Source organism: Pristiophorus japonicus, chromosome 25 (assembly GCF_044704955.1).
Source record: "Pristiophorus japonicus isolate sPriJap1 chromosome 25, sPriJap1.hap1, whole genome shotgun sequence".
Classification (NCBI taxonomy): domain Eukaryota; kingdom Metazoa; phylum Chordata; class Chondrichthyes; family Pristiophoridae; genus Pristiophorus; species Pristiophorus japonicus.
This window is the reverse complement of record NC_092001.1, coordinates 8,777,944-8,782,913: the sequence shown is the minus strand read 5'-3', so window position 1 is coordinate 8,782,913 and position 4,970 is coordinate 8,777,944. Positions and strand designations below refer to the sequence as shown.

The following is a 4,970-nucleotide window of genomic DNA, read 5'->3' as shown; positions in this document are numbered from 1 at the left end:
GTTGCATGTAATGCATTTTTCCTCCCATGACATGAAATGCACAGTAAGATCGCGCAGAATGTTTGCACGCACTCCCTCGCTTACACAAATACAACAACAAACTAAAAATCCTGCACCCTCCAAAGGCAGTTTTTGAAATTTGAAATTTGAATTCCGGGACAGACAGCACATTTCTTTTAAACAGATAGATAACGATCCGATACTGATAGCACACCATTTTGGAGAGACGGCGAATTACCCCGGGCAGACCAGCACATCACCTTAAATTACCCCGGGCAGACCAGCACATCACAATGAACAAAAACAAAGAATTCTGTAAAAAACAGCAGGTCGTGCAGATTCTGTGGATGAATTTCCCGGGTTCACGTTCACTCAGATGATCATTCCGATATTTTAAGGAAAATGTAAAATTTACAGTTTTTTCCACGAAAATAGCGCCTGGAAAAAAATAGGCAGCGAGCAAGGACAAAAGGGAATGTCTGTGATACATTGGAGCGAAGGAGTGATTGAATAATAAATGGAACAATGCGAAAAGGCAATGTGGGTGGTAAGCGGGTAATAAAGTAACAAAGGATGGACCAGTGGAGCTGTTAGTGTGAACAGCAGAACCATTAGCCGACAATCGGAGCGGTGCTTATGATCCGATACGTTGAACCGAATGTTGAGGCCAGAACACTATAACATGCCTGTAATGTTGGGTTTGAACGCCTTTTAATCAGACCAGGCAGCTTGGCCACCCCGGATTGATTTCCTGCACGGTTTAAGTTCGGCAGCCAAGGGACTAAATCCAAAGCCAGCTTCTAACATCTTTTCAGCGCTAGAGAAACAGGACGCACTCATATTCAGGGCAGAGGCTGTTTCACGTTGAATTTGAGATTGACGCTGAATGTATGCGTATCCCAATGGAGGTGAGCTCATGCGTGCATTAAGGAAGATACACTGATCAAGTAGTTGCCGGAATCAAACCGGGGTTTAGGTTGTCCAATGAGACACAGAGCCGAGTACATCTGAGAGACATGAACTTTACTCAGTTCGGTGAGTTTCACTTTGCTCCTGGGAATCTCCAGGATTTTTGGACGCTGTCTGAACAACGGATTGCAATCAAACGTTTTAATTTGAAACATGTCAGTTTTCTCACATGTCGACCGGCTGAGAAGTGTTTTTTTGACTAAAAGTTGGCAGGGCTCGTTCGGGATTTGAACCCGGGACCTCTCGCATTTTGATTATTAAAACCCCTAAGCGAGAATCATACCCCTAGACCAACGAGCCGCCGACAGTGAAGGACATAGCTCTCAGATTCTGACGTTAGTTTGCTATTCGGCCCATCGTGCCTGTGCTGACTCTCAGAGACCGATCTCATGAGTCCACCTCTCCATAGTCCTGCTAATGTTTTCCCTTTGATGAAGTGATAATTTTTTGAGACATTACTTCACCAACGAGCTGCATCCTTGTCAGTAAAAGGTGAATTTGGCAATGAGGTTCAATGTGATTGACGAAAAAAAACGAGTGGAAAATGTTTAACACAATAACGAAGAAGCTGGGGGCATACTGGATCAGCAGTCCATTGCCTGAATCTCTCAGTCACCTTGTCTCCTATTTACTGCAAAGTCAGACATCCATCCCCTACTTTTTGCATTCAAACAGAAATAATGTGCACGAAAGTCTACTTCACCGCTTGTTTTGCCCGTGCAACCAGATCGACAGTGATGAAAATGTGCCATTAGCTTCTTAAAGCAAACAGCCTTCCTTTACTTCAGGTGAGTGACTGTCCGAGATGGTTGGTTTTGAGGCAGAATCAAAACAAAGAATATAATATTTCACGCGGCGCGTTTGCTGACCGCTGAAGGACTCGAACTTGCAATCTTCTGAGAAGATGACAGTTACAATCGAAGTCAGACACCTTATCCATTAGGCCACGCGGCCGCGAGCGTCGATACCAAATTTGTTGTTTTTTATATTGAGAGCAAATTTGGGACAAGGGTTATATCAAGGAGTGGATATCGGAAAACATGAGCATATTTTGAGTAATGAACAGATGCGCTGCGATATGGATTTACACGGACACAGGCAACGTCAATGTAGCTTGAAACACAACAGTTTAACAATTCGGTTATCACAGCTGATAATCACACTCCTTTTTAAATGTACAGGATGATCCGGATAATGAGAAAGTACGTTTTAAAGGGGCAATTGATGAACCGGAACTGACAACCATCCCGTTGAAACAGACCGAATGATCCTGGACAGGAAGCACATCCCTCTTACACAGCTGTAGAATGGCCCTTCACGGACAGCAGTTCCATTTCAGAAGAATAAAGTGGGATTTCTATCATTCCTGAATGCAATTGTGCTGTGCGTGATTGAGCGCGGTTCTCATGAGCACGCGGGACTGGGACGGTTGTTGAAGCCACAGGTGATAGACAAGCAGGAAAGAGGGAGGGAAATAAGACCAACCCAGACAAAAAGACAATTTAAAACATATATATTTATCATAATAAGAAAATAAATACATTTACAATTTTATTGCAAAAAATTGAATTTGATTTGATTGAAATAAATAAATCATTGTTTCTTAATCTATATATTTTTGATTGAACGAAGTCTGTGCGACTGCATGAAATCCACTGGAAATCAGGACGTGCAGTCAGTAAATACCCAAACACAGTAAGCCCATGGTGTAAGACAAGCTAACGATGGAAGATGTGGACAACAAAGGCCATCTTTTAAAGTCGCGAGTGCCTTTCTGCAGGATCAGACAGAAGCTGCGTGTGCTGTGAAAGAGGTCAAATGTAATAGAGCCAATGCAGGCAGAACAGAAAAGCACATTTATTGTGAAAGTTAAAAAGTAGGGAATGTATGTAAAAATACTCATATATAGATATTTATACATATATTTATATAAACAAAGTCTGTCCGTCAGTCATGTCTTGTCTTGTCTTGACTTGATTTGTATTTGAAAATAAGGGGGAAGGAGCTCATCATGTCACACAGCCCATCCGCAAGCTCTCGCTAAAATCGCTCTGTTTCTAATTTATATAATATGCCATCTTTCAGATGTGGAATAGCAAAATCCCACAGCAGATTCTTCTCCTGTCAGGCAGTTTCCGAATGCGTGTTGAATCAAATCAGTGTGGCTTCAAGTTGCATGTAATGCATTTTTCCTCCCATGACATGAAATGCACAGTAAGATCGCGCAGAATGTTTGCACGCACTCCCTCGCTTACACAAATACAACAACAAACTAAAAATCCTGCACCCTCCAAAGGCAGTTTTTGAAATTTGAAATTTGAATTCCGGGACAGACAGCACATTTCTTTTAAACAGATAGATAACGATCCGATACTGATAGCACACCATTTTGGAGAGACGGGGAATTACCCCGGGCAGACCAGCACATCACCTTAAATTACCCCGGGCAGACCAGCACATCACAATGAACAAAAACAAAGAATTCTGTAAAAAACAGCAGGTCGTGCAGATTCTGTGGATGAATTTCCCGGGTTCACGTTCACTCAGATGATCATTCCGATATTTTAAGGAAAATGTAAAATTTACAGTTTTTTCCACGAAAATAGCGCCTGGAAAAAAATAGGCAGCGAGCAAGGACAAAAGGGAATGTCTGTGATACATTGGAGCGAAGGAGTGATTGAATAATAAATGGAACAATGCGAAAAGGCAATGTGGGTGGTAAGCGGGTAATAAAGTAACAAAGGATGGACCAGTGGAGCTGTTAGTGTGAACAGCAGAACCATTAGCCGACAATCGGAGCGGTGCTTATGATCCGATACGTTGAACCGAATGTTGAGGCCAGAACACTATAACATGCCTGTAATGTTGGGTTTGAACGCCTTTTAATCAGACCAGGCAGCTTGGCCACCCCGGATTGATTTCCTGCACGGTTTAAGTTCGGCAGCCAAGGGACTAAATCCAAAGCCAGCTTCTCACATCTTTTCAGCGCTAGAGAAACAGGACGCACTCATATTCAGGGCAGAGGCTGTTTCACGTTGAATTTGAGATTGACGCTGAATGTATGCGTATCCCAATGGAGGTGAGCGCATGCGTGCATTAAGGAAGATACACTGATCAAGTATTTGCCGGAATCAAACCGGGGTTTAGGTTGTCCAATGAGACACAGAGCCGAGTACATCTGAGAGACATGAACTTTACTCAGTTCGGTGAGTTTCACTTTGCTCCTGGGAATCTCCAGGATTTTTGGACGCTGTCTGAACAACGGAGTGCAATCAAACGTTTTAATTTGAAACATGTCAGTTTTCTCACATGTCGACCGGCTGAGAAGTGGTTTTTTGACTAAAAGTTGGCAGGGCTCGTCCGGGATTTGAACCCGGGACCTCTCGCATTTTGATTATTAAAACCCCTAAGCGAGAATCATACCCCTAGACCAACGAGCCGCCGACAGTGAAGGACATAGCTCCCAGATTCTGACGTTAGTTTGCTATTCGGCCCATCGTGCCTGTGCTGACTCTCAGAGACCGATCTCATGAGTCCACCTCTCCATAGTCCTGCTAATGTTTTCCCTTTGATGAAGTGATAATTTTTTGAGACATTACTTCACCAACGAGCTGCATCCTTGTCAGTAAAAGGTGAATTTGGCAATGAGGTTCAATGTGATTGACGAAAAAAAACGAGTGGAAAATGTTTAACACAATAACGAAGAAGCTGGGGGCATACTGGATCAGCAGTCCATTGCCTGAATCTCTCAGTCACCTTGTCTCCTATTTACTGCAAAGTCAGACATCCATCCCCTACTTTTTGCATTCAAACAGAAATAATGTGCACGAAAGTCTACTTCACCGCTTGTTTTGCCCGTGCAACCAGATCGACAGTGATGAAAATGTGCCATTAGCTTCTTAAAGCAAACAGCCTTCCTTTACTTCAGGTGAGTGACTGTCCGAGATGGTTGGTTTTGAGGCAGAATCAAAACAAAGAATATAATATTTCACGCGGCGCGT

At 43.0% G+C, this 4,970-nt stretch overlaps 2 non-coding genes across 2 annotated transcripts; both read right to left on the bottom strand.

Moving 5' to 3' along the window:
* Positions 1–1,181: 1,181 nt before the first annotated feature.
* Positions 1,182–1,269, bottom strand: trnap-agg (transfer RNA proline (anticodon AGG)). The gene is given in 2 exon segments: positions 1,182–1,217; positions 1,234–1,269. It is a non-coding gene; the product is annotated as a tRNA-Pro (tRNA).
* Positions 1,270–4,321: 3,052 nt separating this feature from the next.
* Positions 4,322–4,409, bottom strand: trnap-agg (transfer RNA proline (anticodon AGG)). Its single transcript is given in 2 exon segments — positions 4,322–4,357; positions 4,374–4,409. It is a non-coding gene; the product is annotated as a tRNA-Pro (tRNA).
* Between the last annotated feature and the right edge of the window lie 561 nt (positions 4,410–4,970).